This window comes from Theobroma cacao, chromosome 8 (assembly GCF_053813885.1).
Source record: "Theobroma cacao isolate CCN51 chromosome 8, ASM5381388v1, whole genome shotgun sequence".
Classification (NCBI taxonomy): domain Eukaryota; kingdom Viridiplantae; phylum Streptophyta; class Magnoliopsida; order Malvales; family Malvaceae; genus Theobroma; species Theobroma cacao.
The window spans coordinates 12067148-12083611 of record NC_142646.1 but is presented as its reverse complement, the minus strand read 5'-3'; the positions used below and the strand labels follow the sequence as shown (position 1 = coordinate 12083611).

General features: G+C 38.0%; 1 pseudogene; it reads left to right on the top strand.

Moving 5' to 3' along the window:
• Positions 1-14199: 14199 nt before the first annotated feature.
• On the top strand, positions 14200-15129 carry LOC148761199 (uncharacterized; annotated as a pseudogene).
• The last annotated feature ends 1335 nt before the right edge of the window (positions 15130-16464 follow it).

Genomic DNA, 16464 nt, shown 5'->3' with positions numbered 1-16464 from the left:
TCTTGATTGGTTGCAAGTTCAGACATTCTACAATGGGCTGGTTGGGTCAATTAAAACCACAATTGATGCTGTTACTGGTGGGGCATTGATGAGTAATAATGCTGCTGATGCTTATAATTTGTTGGAGAAGATGGCTTCAAATAATTATCAATGGCCTTCAGAAAGGTCGGGTTTGAGAAAAGTTGTTGGAGTCTATGAAATTGATGCAATTGGCAACTTAGCTGTGCAAGTAGTTGCATTGTGTAAGAAATTTGACACACTGGGAGTCCATGTAGTTCAAAATTCATTTGTATTTTGTGAGATGTGTGGGGATGGCCATTCAAATAATCAATGTCCATATAATTTTGAATCAGTCCAGTTTGTGGGGAACTTCAATAGACAGCAGAACAACCCATATCCCAATACTTATAATCCTGGTTGGAGAAACCATCCAAATTTTTCATGGAATAACAATGCAGGGCCTTCCAATCCAAAACCCAACATGCCTCCTGGTTTTCAACAACAAGCTAGACCATCAGTTCCTGAAAAGAAGTCCCAAATGGAAGAACTTCTCTTGCAATATATATCAAAGAATGATGCGATAATTCAAAGCTTTAGAGCATCCTTGAGAAATCTTGAAACCCAAATGGGATAGCTTGCAAATTCCATCAACAATAGACCTTAAGGTTCCCTACCTAGTGACACACAAATCAATCCTAAAGGTAAAGAACAATGCCAAGCAATCACTTTAAAGAGTGAAAAAGAGATTGAAGGGGTGAATGAAAAAGCAGTGAACTTGAGAATGAACATGTTGATAAGGAAGGTATGTGTGAGAAAAAGAGTGAAGTTGAACAGGAAGAAGATGTCAAGGCTAAAAATCAAGGAGCTTTTAAAGTCATCCATACTCCACCACCTTTTCCCCAAAGGCTCCAAAAGCAAAAGCTTGAAAAGCATTTTCAAAAGTTCCTCAATGTCTTCAAGAAATTACACATAAATATCCCTTTTGCTAAAGCTTTGGAACAAATGCCCAGTTATGTCAAATTCTTTTAGGACATCCTATCCGAAAAGAGAAAGCTAGGTGAGTTTGAAACTGTCTCCCTTACAGAAAAGTGTAGTGCAATTCTCCAAAATAAACTTGTCACGACCCAAATTTCGGGCCATGACCTGCGCATGGGCCCAATGGACGTAGTCCACTAAGCCCAAGCAAGCCCAATAGTCCGACGTGTTCAACATTCCATCATAAACTGCTAAGTCATTTTTCAAAACTTAAAATCAAAATAGTAATAGACATTGCCAACTCGTATTGGCATTTCTCATTTATTATATACATACATTGTCTACAACATGTATTCCAATAATGTACATTAGGTTCACCTATACATCTCAAAAAGAAGACTTGATTTCCAGCGGAGGGAGTCAGATGAATGTACAGCTACTGAATACCGAGACACCTACCAAAAGATGGACACAAGTCTACAAAGATACCTCGTCCTAGTTACCGGCTACCTCGTGATCTGAAAACATGAATTTGAAATGGTGAGTATAAACCCAGTGAGTGAACAAGGAAGGGAACAAGCAACAACAAAGGAAAATTTAAAATCATGATACACTAGTTTCAAAACAACGCAATTTGGTTCATTCCTAATAAAACCCCTTATCGAGCCCTTAAGTGATTAATCATTTGAAAATCATGAACCCATACATAGCGAATCATTGGGAAAATGAAAGCTTTAATATTACACAAGCAAGTCAAATACAACAACGAATCTTCGCTGTAGCGGAAAGGCTGCAGCGAGAATGAATTTTCGTTGTAGCGACGTTGGAATTTAGTTATTAACCAAACGAGGGTTTCTCACTAAACCTCCTCATTTTAAACTTGACTCTTTTAATCCTTAATGTTGGAAGTCCATGCTCCCATATGGTAGCAAAGAAGTGAAAGATAGGGTAGCAATTGGACAAGATAAGAGACCAAAACATAAAGTTTTTCACTACAGCGAGATTGAATCTCGTTGCAGCAAAATTGCAACCCAGAAAACAGAAAGTTTCTTGCTGCAGCGAGAATGCATTTCGCTACAGCAAGAAGCTACAGTGTCATCTTCGCTGCAGCGAGTTTTCAGCCAACCTATCCTTTCAAAACCCGAGAGTTTGTCGCTGATTCTCGCTGCAGCGAAATATAAGGCATCAATGCAAAATTTACCCTTCTCTCAAAGGAAAAACCACCCTATTTGAAATGTTCAAAACCAATATGAAACACATAACAAGTTCTAAAGGTTTAACATGTCAAGTTTCACATGCATTACAACCATAAACCATTATCCATCAATTTTTTATAACACACATATTTACATATATATATATATATATATATATATATACATATATACCCATCATCATCATCACGCCATCCCATCATCATCATCACTAGCTCATGCGCACTCCCTACTCGCACATAATCAGGTCATCCTCGACTTATGCGCACTTCCTACTCACACATAGCCGAGTCAATACAATTACACAACATTATACTCAAGCATATATGTATATCAACATAATGCAGCCACATAGAAATCCATAATAATCACATTTCATAACATAAACCTTTTCTCAAAAGCTTGTTCCCAAGGCATTCATTTTCATGAAAAATTGTATAAAATCATTCAAACACTTTGTCAAATCCATCATATTCCCAAAATCAGTTTTGAAGGTAGTCCACTCACCAATTGATTGTAGAACTTTTAATTGACTCAAATTTTCCTAATGATCCAATTGGAATGATGGTGCTTCCTTAAAAACCTAGGATCACATTAACATAAACAATAGATTAATTTACACACTATGAACTCTAAAAGCTATCTTTTAGCTAGTTTTCAATTGCCACTTTAAATGGTTATCTATGTTCACTATCTTAATCACTAAAAAGGAATGAACATACTAAACAATAAAACAGCTCATAAATCCCAATTACTAACCATTTTTTGCAGCTAAAAATTGAGCTTATTTAACCACTTACCCTAGGGCTCCTTTGTAGTCAAATTCCCTTTCAATTGCTTTCAAATAAATGGTGTAATTCTCTTTTTCTCTCTCTAAAATGTCCAGATAGTGAGAGAAAGTGTGAAAACCAGATTTTTAAAGGGTTTTAAAGTGAGAGGATGAAAGAATTCAAAGGTTCTAGTCAAAAGGGTTCAAAGGTGTGAAAACTAGAGCTAGAGAGAGAAAATCACTCAAGCTTCAAATCAAGCTTCCATGGAGTTTTGAAGAAACGTGAGAGAGGAGAAGTGAAGAAAAAGGCCAACTGCTAGAAATTCAAGAAGGTACTGGAAATTTCAAGATATTTATAGGCCATCTTATCCTTTCTTTTAAAATTACGAAAATGCCCCTCCACCAATTAGCTTACTCTCCTCTAATCTTTTATGCAATCTTTTTGCTCTTTTAACACTAGGACAATACCCATAATGGTCTAAACATGCTCAAGTTCATAAAAACTTAAAATTTTAACTCGAGGTGAAAAATGACCATTTTGCCCCTGTTATGAAAATTGTTGAAACTTCTAGTTTTCTTCGTGTTTTCATTAGCACACATCATTTATACTGTCTTATACCTATTTAGGCCTTAAAATATTATAAATCTTTCTTTTGGAAGCTTATTAGAGAAAGTGATGAAACTACCCCTAGCCCATATTATTACAGCTATACTTAGTTACAAGCCTATAGAAGTTGGGGTATCACATTCTCCTCCACTTAAAGAAATTCGGTCCTTCAATTTAAATTCACTATAAGGTAACATACCTCTAAGTATCAAAGAGATGGGGATACTTTGTTCGCATCTCCTCCTCGGCTTCCCACGTTACCTTCTCGCTAGTGTGATTCCGCCACAACACTTTCACTAATGCTACTTCCTTTGAACGGAGCTTTTTAACTTGCCTATCAAAGATAGCTACCGGTTGCTCCTCATAGGTTAGATCATCTTGCAATTGAATGGTTTCATACCATATTACATGTGATGGATCTAGGTTGTACTTCCTAAGCATGGACACATGAAACACGGGATGAATATTCGAAAGGTCTGGCGGTAATGCCAAACGATATGCCACTGCTCTAACCCTTTCTAAAATCTTGAAGGTCCTATATACCGAGGACTTAACTTCCCTTTCTTGCCAAACCTCATTACCCCTTTAGTTGGCGAAACTTTCAAAAATACATGATCTTCTACTTGGAACTCCAAGTCTCTCCGTCGGTTATCAACATATGACTTTTGTCTACTTTGTGCTGTTAACATCCTCCAACGAATCATGCGTATTTTCTCAGTGGCATCCTGCACCAACTCAGGCCCCAAAAGTTTCTTTTCTCCCACCTCTAGCCATCCAATGGGTGACCTACACCTCTGTCCATACAATGCCTCAAATGGTGCCATTTGGATGCTAGTTTGAAAACTGTTGTTGTAGGCAAATTCCATTAAGGGTAAATATTGATCCCACCGAACCCCAAGGTCTATCACACAAGCCCTCAACATATCATCCAATGTTTGTATGGTCCGTTCAGACTGTCCATCAGTCTGAGGGTAGAAAGTTGTGCTGAAATCCAACTTAGTGCCCAATGCTTCCTACAACTTTCCCCAAAACCTACTAGTGAACTGAGCTCCTCTATCAAATACTATAGAAATAAGGATACCATGCAGTTGTACTATCTCATCCACATAAACTCGAGTGTATTGGGTAGCCCCGTAAGTAGTCTTAACCGAAAGAAAATGGGTTGACTTCATTAACCGATCTACTATGATCCAAATAGAGTCGTAGCCCCTACTAGTTCGAGGCAAACCCATTACAAAATCCATGAGAATATGCTCCCACTTCCACTCGGGCACTAGTAATGGCTGTAGTAGCCCTGCAGGCTTTTGATGCTCAACCTTAACCTACTGACAAACCAAGCACTTGGAGACAAACTCAGCTACATCTCTCTTAAGTCCTTCCCACCAATACACCTCTTTCAAATATTGATACATCTTTGTAGACCCTGGATGTACCACATAAGCTGCCATGTGAGCTTCCTCCAATATTTCTCTCCTCAATCCGTCACCATCAAGCACATAAAGTCTGGTTCCATACCTTAACACTCCATCTGTGCCTTTGGTAAACATTTTTCCTTTCCTTCCTTGAGGATCCTCTAAGGCCTTAACTACAAAATCATCTTTACTTTGTGCTTCTTTGATTCGGTTCATTAAGATAGGCCTCACTCTAAAATGTGCTAACAAAGCATCTGTCTCTATAACTTCTAAATGCACACCTATGTCTCTCAAGCTATGGATCTCCCTAACCAAGGATCTCCTTTTTGTAGAAATATGTGCCAAACTTCCCATTGATTTTTGACTCAAAGCATCCGCCACTACATTGGCCTTATCGGGATGGTAAAGAATAGTACAATCATAATCCTTTAGCAACTCCATCCATCTACGTTGCCGTAAGTTAAGATCCCTCTGCTGAAATATATACTTCAAACTTTTGTGGTCCGTATATATCTCACAAGTCTCACCATACAAATAATGTCTCCAAATTTTCAAGGCAAACACGATTACTGCCATTTCCAAATCGTGTGCAGGGTAATTCTGCTCATGCCTTTTAAGTTGCCTTGATGCATACGCAATCACTTTCCCATGTTGCATTAGTACACACCCTAAACCAACCCGCAATGCATCACAAAATACCGTATAAACCCTTCTGCCTTGAGGTAGGTTTATACTGGAGCTGTAGTGAGACATGTCTTAAGCTTCTCAAAGCTATCCTCACAAGCATCAAACCATTCAAACTTTGTATCCTTACGTGTCAACTTAGTCAGAGGGGCGACTATTTTAGAGAAGTCCTTTACAAAGTGACGATAATAGCCAGCCAAACCCCAAAGCTTTTAATCTCTGTAATTGATGTTGGCCTTGGCCATTTTTCCACTGCTTCAACTTTCTTTGAATCTACTTGTACCCCATCCTTAGATACCACATGCCCCAAAAATGCAACACTTTAGAGCCAAAACTCACACTTGGAGAACTTGGCATACAATTAATGTTCTCTCAAAATTTGGAGCACTATCTTAAGATGCTGCTCATGCTCTTCTCAGCTTTTCGAATATATCAAGATGTCATCAATAAACAACCACGAACTTATCCTAATAAGGTTTGAACACTCGGTTCATCAAATCCATAAAGGCTGCAGGAGCATTCGTGAGCCCAAATGACATCACCAAGAACTCATAGTGCCCATATCTTGTTCGAAATGCGGTCTTAGGTATATCTTCATTTCGGATTCTCAACTGATGGTACCCAGATCGCAGATCTATCTTAGAGAAACATTGTGCTCCTTATAGTTGATCAAATAAATCATCTATCCTTGGGAGGGGATACTTATTCTTCACCGTCACTTTATTAAGCTGTCGATAATCAATGCACAGCCTAAGTGATCCATCTTTCTTCTTCACAAATAACACCGTTACTCACCATGGGGATACACTAGGTCGGATGAAACCTTTATCCAACAAATCCTCCAACTGATCCGTAAGCTCTTTAAGCTCTGCAGATGCCATTCTATATGGGGGTATGGATATAGGTCTAGTGTCGGGAAGCAAACTATGCAAAACTTAATCTCCTGTTCAGGAGGTAAACCTGGTAGCTCCTCAGGAAATACATCCACGAACTCCTTCACCACCGACACTTGACTTACATCTCCAACCTTCGCCTGAGTATCCCTTACCACGGCCAAGTAACCTATACAACCTTGTCGTAATGATCTTCTGGCAGAAATGACCGATATCAAATTGGTTGGAGCATTACTCCTATCCCCCTGAATACTAAATGATGGTTCACTTGGGAAATTAAATCTTACCAATGTATGATTGCAGTCCACACTAGCATGGCAGGGTGATAACCAATCCATCCCCAAGATCACATCAAAGTCTAAGGTGTCTAACACAACTAGATTCATCGAAGTGTCTTTGTCCTTGACTCGCATTACACAAGACTCATATTCTCATTCGGCCACAAATATCTCCTTTAAAAGAGTAGACACCACTAATTGTTCCTTTCTCCTAACACAATCTCTATCCAACCGAGATGCAAAACATGGAGAGATAAGAGAATGGGTAGCACCAGGATCAAATAGTACCCGAGCATTCATATTACAAATGGAAAGAATACTTGAGACCACGGCATTGGATGTTTAAGTCTCCTGCTGTGTTAAAGCAAACACCCTCGCCTGGCTTCTACCAACAGAACTCTGATGTTGGGACCCAGATGGCCTACCTTGAGAGGAAGTACCAGCACCTCTACCTCTCAATCCACTAGCCTCCCGTCCAGATGAGGCAGCAACTGAAGGAGCAGATGAAGCTAGCTGGGTGGAACCATGAGTAGAATCTTATGATTACTGAGCCCTCAGACAATCCCTCATAATATGCCCAAGTTGACCGCACCCGAAACAAGTTCTTGTGGTAAGGAAGCATCATCCACTATGTCGTCTCCCACAAGTATCACAAGGGTGGGTGACTTGACTACTCTGTCTAGAATCTTACCGCCTCCTAGAATTGAAGGTTCTCTGTCCCATCCTAATATTAGCACCAGGTGCATCATTCCCCTGCTGAGGTAATCGTGAGTCCCTCTATGGACCTTGACGGCTAGAAGATGAACCACCACTGTTGAAATCTCTACGGCCCTGATAACCCTCTGTCCTGGCCCTTTTTGCTCCATCCCTCACAGCCCTACTCTCACTAGTCCTCATCTCAATGCGCTGAGCACAATCTACTACTGCAGAATAGGTAGTGAAATCTTGAAATGCCACAGCCCTAAATAGTGGCTCTACTAACCCATCCACAAACCTCTGAATCTTCATCTCCTTAGTAGAAACGAGGTAGAGAGCATACCGAGACAACTGTGTGAACTTGATGTCATACTCCGACACCGTCATGCTCAAAGTTTGTACCAAAGTCTCAAACTCTCTGGCTCTGGCATTACGTACACCAAGTGGTAGGAACCAATCCAAGAAGGCTGCACTAACTCACTCCAAGCCAATGGCGCTGCATCTGTCGGTCTGCCTCTACATAATGAGCTATACCACTCCTGGCCCATATCCTCTAATCTGAAAGTGGCTAACTCGACTGATCGGACACTAGAGCATCCTAAAGCTTTACATATTTTCTCTATCTTATCCAAGAAAACCTAGGGTTTCTCTGATGCATCAGACCCTTAAAATGATGGACGCTTGAGCTTAAGAAAATCAGGAAGAGAAATATCTAGATGTCCCCTCTCGACCTCATGATGTTGGCGATCAGCCTGTCTTTGGGAGCTAGGAGATTTCTGTACTGTAGGTCTCCCCTCTACTACTCTCTGTATATCCTCCATACTGGTCGCCATCATCTCTACAACCCGGTTGACTCCTTGTAGGCCTGCTGCTAAATCCTCGATAGTAATACCCCCAGCTGGGTGCCTATCTACATCACTTAAGAACTGTCCCTCCTCTCTCCTACTCACAGACGTATCCACCCTCACCAGCCTAGTGGCCCTGCCACATTGACCTCGGCCCCTCTAGGTGGATGCCCGTAGCCTACCTACCATCACAATAGGAGCATCTTGCTCCCCCATCCGTCTTGAGGCGGCTCGTGTCTTAAGCGGCATTCTTACCTAGACAAGAGCAAACACCTATTATTAAACACATTTATAATCATACTTAAGGCAAAAGGTAGTTTCTAAGATAGGGAATCTATGCGGTCACTTGGTTGTAAAATGTACCGCGGTTCACACTTCACAACTAGAGTTCCAACATAAAGACCCGACTCTCCGCTGGACCAACAAAAGGAACTTCTAGGACCTAGACAAACCTAGACCTCTGATACCAACTTTGTCCGACCCAAATTTCAGGTCATGATCGGCGCATGGACCCAATGGACGTAGTCCACTAAGCCCAAGAAAGCTTAATAGTCCGACGTGTTCATCATTCCATCATAAACTGCTAAGTCATTTTTCAAAACTTAAAATCAAAATAGTAATAGACATTGCCAACTCGTATTGGCATTTCTCATTTATTATATACATACATTGTCTACAACATGTATTCCAATAATGTACATTAGGTTAACCTATACATATAAAAAAGAATACTTGACTTTTATCGGAGGGACTCGGATGAATGTACAACTACTGAATGCCGAGACACCTACCAAAAGATGGACACAGGTCTACAAAGATACCTCATCGTAGTTATTGGTTGCCTCGTGATCTGAAAACATGAATTTGAAATGGTGAGTATAAACCCAATGAGTGAACAAGGAAGGGAACAAGCAATAACAAAGGAAAATTTAAAATCATGATGCACTAGTTTCAAAGCAATGCAATTTGGTTCATTCCTAATAAAAACCCTTATCGAGCCTTTAAGTGTTTAATCATTTGAAAATCATGAAACCATACATAGCGAATCATTTGGAAAATGAAAGCTTCAATATTGCACAAGCAAGTTAAATACAACAATGAATCTTCGCCGTAGCTGAAAGGCATTCTCGTTGCAGCGTAGCTGCAGCGAGAATGCCTTTCCGCTGCAGTGACGTTGGAATTTAGTTATTAACCGAACGAGGGTTTCTCAACTGACCAAGGGTTTCTCACTAAACCTCATCATTTTAAACTTAACTCTTTTAATCCTTAATGTTGGAAGTCCATGCTCCCATATGGTAGCAAAAAAGTGAAAGATAGGGCAGCAATTGGACAAGATAAGAGACCAAAACAGAAAGTTTTTCGCTGCAACAAAATTTTTACCCAGAAACAGAATGTTTCTCGCTACAGCGAGATTCAATCTTGCTGCAGCGAAATTACAGCCCAGAAAACAGAAAGTTTCTCGCTGCAGCGAGAATGCATTTCGTTGCAGCGAGAAGCTACAGTGTCATTCTTGCTGCTACGAAAATGCATCCTCGCTGCAGTGAGTTTTCGACCAGCCTATCCTTTCAAAACCCTAGAGTCTCTCGCTGCAGGGAGAATCATTCTCGCTGCAGCAAAATACAAGGCATCAATGCAAAATTTACTCTTCTCCCAAAGGAAAAACCACCCTGTTTGAAATGTTCAAAACCAATATGAAACACATAACAATTTCTCAAGGTTTAACATGTCAAGTTTCACATGCATTACAACCATAAACCATTATCCATCAATTTCTTATAACACACATATTTACATATATATATATATATATATATATATATATATACACATATATACCCATCATCATCATCACACCATCCCATCATCATCATCATCACCAGCTCATGCGCACTCCTTACTCGCACATGGCTGGGTCATCACCGGGTTATGCGCACTCCCTACTCGCACATAGCTGAGTCAATATAATTACACAACATTATACTCAAGCATATATATATATCAACATAATGCAAGCACATAGAAATCCATAATAATCACATTTCATAACATAAACCTTTTCTCAAAAGCTTGTTCCCAAGGCATTTATTTTCATGAAAAATTGTATAAAATCATTCAAACACTTTGTCAAATCCATCATATTCCCAAAATCAGTTTTGAAGGTAGTCCGCTCACCAATTGATTGTAGAACTTTTAATTGACTCAAATTCCCCTAATGATCCAATTGGAATGATGGTGCTTCCTTAAAAACCTAGGATCACATTAACATAAACAATAGATTAATTTACACACTATGAACTCTAAAAGCTATCTCTTAGCTAGTTTTCAATTGCCACTTTAAATGGCTATCTATGTTCACTATCTTAATCACTAAAAAGTAATGAACATACTAAACAATAAAATAGCTCATAAATCCTAATTACTAACCATTTTCTGCAGCTAAAAATTGAGCTTAGTTAACCACTTACCCTAGGGCTCCTTTGTAGTCAAATTCGCTTCAAATTGCTTCCAAATAAATGGTGTAATTCTCTCTTTCTCTCTCTAAAACTTCCAGCTAGTGAGAAAAAGTTTGAAAACCATATTTTTGAAGGGTTTTAAAGTGAGAGGATGAAAGAATTCAAAGGTTCTAGTTAAAAGGGTTCAAAGGTGTGAAAACTAGAGTTAGAGAGAGAAAATCACTCAAGCTTCAAATCAAGCTTCCATGGAGTTTTGAAGAAACGTGAGAGAAGAGAAGGGAAGAAGAAGACCAGTTGCTGGAAATTCAAGAAGGTGCTGGAAATTTCAAGATATTTATAGGCCATCCTATCCTTTCCTTTAAAATTACGAAAATACCCCTCTAATTAACTTACCCTCCTCCAATCTTTTATGTAATATTTTTGCTCTTTTAACACTGGGACAATATCCATAATGTTCTAAACATGCTCGAGTTCATAAAAACTTAAAATTTTAACCCGAAGTGAAAAATGACCATTTTGCCCTTACTATGAAAATTGTTGAAACTTCTAGTTTTCTTCTTGTTTTCATCAGCACACATCATTTATACTGTCTTATGCCTATTTAGGCCTTAAAATATCATAAAACTTACTTTTGGAAGCTTATTAGAGAAAATAATGAAACTACCTCTAGCCCATATTATTACATCTATACTTAGTTACAAGCCTATAGAAGTTGGGTTGTCACAAAACTGCCACCAAAACTTAAAGATCCAGGTAGTTTCACAATACCTTGCACAATTGGTAATTAATTATTTGCAAAAGCTTTGAGTGATTTAGGTGCAAGTATCAATTGAATGCCTTGGTTAATTTTTGAGAAACTTGGTTTGGGGGAATGTAAACCCACTTCTATTACTTTACAATTGGCTTATCGTTCTTATGTGTACCCAAGGGGAATTATTGAAGATGTTCTTGTCAAGGTAGATAAATTTATTTTTCCAGTTGATTTTATAATTCTTGACATGGAAGAAGATAGGCAAATTCTAATCATTCTTAGGAGGCCATTCTTAGCAACTGCTAGAGCTTTGATTGATGTTGAAAAAGCTGAGCTCACTTTGAGAGTTCAAGACCAACAGGTAACATTTAATATTTTCAAAGGCTTAAAATTGCCTATGACACCTGAAGACTATTTTTTTGTGAGTGTGGTAAATAACTTTACACATAATGTTTTCTTAGAAGAAAATCCCAATGATCCTGTTGAAGCATGTTTAGTTGCTAACTCTGATAGGGATGATGATGAGTTTATTGAATATTCAAATTTGTTGAATGCTCACTTCAAATTTAAAACTAATCATCAATTTAAGTCTTTAGATATTTCAGCTTCTTTGGTGCCATCTTCTAACCTTTCCATTGAGGAACCACCTACTTTGAAGCTCAAACCTCTGCCTGCACACTTGAGGTATGCTTTTCTTGAAAAATCTTATACTCTTCCAGTTATTATTTCTACTGCTTTTACTAACATGCAAGAGGAGAAGTTATTGCGGACACTTAGAGAATTCAAGAAAGCAATAGGGTGGACCATAGCTGATATTAAGGGAATTAGCCCTTCTGTTTGCATGCACAAAATTCTCCTTGAGGAAAATCACAAAGCCATAATTGAACAGCAAAGAAGATTGAATCCCATCATGAAGGAAGCGGTCAAGAAGGAAATCATCAAGTGGTTGGATGTTGGAATAATTTACCCTATCTTTGATAGCTCATGGGTAAGTCTAGTTCAATGTGTTCCTAAGAAAGGAGGAATGACTGTGGTGGCCAATGACAATAATGAGCTCATTCCAACAAGAACTGTGACTAGATGGAGGGTGTGCATGGACTACCGCAAGCTCAACAAAGCTACAAGGAAAGATCACTTCCCTCTTCCATTCATTGATGAAATGTTGGATCACTTGGCTGGTAAGGAATATTATTGTTTTCTAGATGGTTATTCTGGTTATAACCAAATTGCTATTGCTCTTGAAGATCAAGAAAAGACTACATTTACGTGTCCTTATGGCACCTTTGCTTTTAGAAGAATGCCATTTGGATTATGTAATGCACCTGCTACCTTTCAGAGATGTATGATGGCCATATTCACAGACATGGTGGAAAAATGTTTAGAGGTATTTATGGATGATTTTTTTGTCTTTGGAAATAATTTTGATGATTGTCTTTTAAATCTTGCTAGGGTACTCAAGAGATGTGAAGAAACAAATTTGGTGCTCAACTAGGAGAAATGTCACTTCATGGTACGATAAGGTATTGTTCTTGGGCACAAGATTTCTAGTAAAGGCGTTGAGGTAGATAAAGCAAAAATTGAAGCAAGTGAGAAACTACCACCTCCAATAAATGTCAAAGGTATTAGAAGTTTTCTTGGTCATGTTAGTTTTTATAGAAGATTTATTAAAGACTTTTCAAAAATTTCTAAACCACTTTGCAATTTATTGGAGAAAGATGTGCAATTTAAGTTTAATAATGAATGTTTTGTTACTTTTAATGAATTGAAGAAAAAATTAATATCTGCACCTATCATAATTAGTCTCGATTGGACTCTCCCTTTTGAATTGATGTGTGATGCGAGTGATTATGTAGTGGGAGCTGTTCTAAGACAAAGGAAGGATAAAATCTTCCATTCCATCTATTATGCTAGCAAGACTTTGAATGAGGCTTAGAAAAATTATACCACAACAGAAAAGAAGCTTTTGGTTGTGGTTTTTGCTTTTGACAAATTTCTCTTCTATCTCGTGGGGACAAAGGTGATAGTGTACACTGACCATTCATCTATCAAATATTTGATTGCCAAGAAGGATGCTAAACCAAGATTGATAAGGTGGATTCTCTTGCTACAAGAGTTTGATCTGGAGATTCATGATAGAAAAGGAACAGAAAATCAAGTGGCACACCACTTCTCAAGATTGGAGATTGAAGAACAAGGTAAAGATTTAACCTTAATCAAGGAGACTTTTCTTGATGAACAAATCCTTCAAGTTGGTAAGAAATCACTTCCTTGGTATGCTGACTTCGTGAATTATCTGGTAAGCAATATATTCCCCCTGATTTAAATTTTCATCAGAAAAAGAAATTTTTGCATGATGTTAAATTTTATTTTTGGGATGAGCCTTACTTGTTCAAGCAGTGTAAAGACCAAATTTTCAGAAAATGTGTTCCAAAAGAAAAGATTCAAAGTGTGCTTCACGATTGCCATTCTTCAGATTATGGAGGACACTTTGGAGGAATAAGGACTGCTACTAAAGTCCTCCAATTAGGTTTGTATTGGCTTACATTATTTAAGGATGCTCATAATTTTGTCTTGCATTGTGGCAGGTGCCAAATGGTGGGAAATATCTCAAGGCAACATGAGATGCCTCTCAACAACATCATGAAGATAGAAATTTTTGATGTATGGGGTATTGACTTCATGGGTCTGTTCATATCTTCATACAACAACAAATACATTTTACTTGCTGTTGATTATGTCTCCAAGTGGGTTGAAGTAGTAGCCTTTCCTCATAATGATTCAAAGGTGGTGATGAATTTCATTAAGAAGAATATTTTCACTCGATTTGGCACTCAAAGGGAAATTATTAGTGATGAGGGAAGTCACTTTTGCAACAAATATTTTGATGCACTTCTGGAGAAATATGGAGTTAAACACAAGGTTGCCACAGCGTACCATCCTCAAGCTAGTGCCCAAGCGGAAGTATAAAATCGCAAAATCAAGAGGATTTTGGAGAAAACCGTATGTCCCACAAGAAAAGATTGGTCAAAAAGATTAGATGATGCACTATGGGCATATAGGACTGCTTACAAAACCCTAATTGGTATGTCTCCATATAAGTTGGTCTTTGGCAAGGCTTGTCACTAACCGATGGAACTTAAACACAATGCTTATTAAGCCGTGAAGAAGTTAAATTTTGATTTACAAGCAACAGGTGAGCAAAGGTTGTTGCAATTGAATGAACTTGATGAATTTTGCCTTCAAGCTTAGGAGAATGCCAAACTCTACAAAGAGAAAACAAAGCAATGGCATCATAAGAAGATATTGGAAAGAAGCTTTGAGCTAGGACAAGCAATGTTGCTCTATAATTCTCACTTGAAATTATTTCTAGGAAAGCTCAAATCAAGGTGGTTTGGTCCTTTTATTGTCAATGAGGTATTCCCACATGAAGCGATCGAAGTTAGAGGGATAGATGGTCAAAAATTTAAAGTCAATGGACAAAGATTAAAGCATTATTTGGGAGGTGAAATTAATTGTCAAAAGTCCTCAATTCACTTGCTTGATACTACCTAGAGTCCAAGTCAATCCAACCGAAGACTGTAAATGAAGCGCTTCTTGGGAGGTAACCCAAGCTCCTTAACCCTACTTGTTTTTATTTCATTTTATTTTATTTCATGCTTTTTACTTTATTTTTTTAATCTATTTTTTTCCTTTTGCAGGTAATTGGTTTGAAAAAAAAATTAAAAAAAAAATTAACACCACGGCGCTCAAAATGAGTGCGTGGCCTTGAAAATAAGAAATAGGCTAGCTTAAATAGAAGGCTTCAGCATCGCGGTCATTAAAGGGAGAGCCACTGTCACGACCCGGTACTCCCCTTGAGCCCGTGACAACCGTCGCGGTGTCCCAATCGACACTCATTACTCGAAATGTCAATCGGAACCCCACAAGACTTTAATATTAGTTTCTCATTTCCCCTGTGAGTAACCGTTGCCAAATATCATGTTCTAAAAGATTTTAAGCTATTTCAAACTTAAATCAATAAAAAAATGATTTCTGTCTCACAAGGGCATTTTGGTCATTTTTCCTCAAAAATTTTGAAACCAGCTAAAAATGTAGTATGCGAGTATAAAACACATAATTTATAACCAAAAATAAGTTTAATCGTCTAAAACCTTCATTTAAAATGAAATTATGACTATTTGAATATAATAAAAATATTCAATAAAATATTCTATTTTCTTATAAAACAATATTTATAGTCACCGATAAATAATTTTTGTAGCGTAAAAGCTAAATAAATTCATACATACTGTAATACAGATAACCAAAGTATAAAATTTAATTTACAGTGACACATGGGCCCACGAACGACCAAAAGTATCAAAAGTGGTAAACCTACAGTTTTTGAGAATGCAAGTCCAACTGTAGCCCTCAACGAAATGAGCTATCTATCGACTATCCTAAGCCTGAAATGGGTGGAAAGGAGGGTGGTGAGACTATATAATCCCAATGAGTAAACAAATACCATCTAAAATATCTAAAGCTAAGTAAATGGAGACAGATAAAATAAATTAGCATAAAAATGATTCTCAGCATTTCGAACTCATTTTAATAAGATAAAATAGATTCATTTCACCAAAATAAACAACGAGGCTTATGATTTCCTGAAAAGTTTGGCTCGTGCCAAAATCATCCTCATACTCAATTATCAAGGATACCTTGGCCTAGGGCTATCCCAACCGAGTCCACCAAGTTTGTTAAAAAGTCATGTACGCATAAATCATGTTTTTTTTTTTATTTTGAAAACATAACCATTCCTTGGCATTGGTTGAGTTCACCCTCACGTGGTGGTTTGGCATGAAGTGAACTCTAAAGTTTTAACCTCAAGAGTTATCCAACTATGCCTCT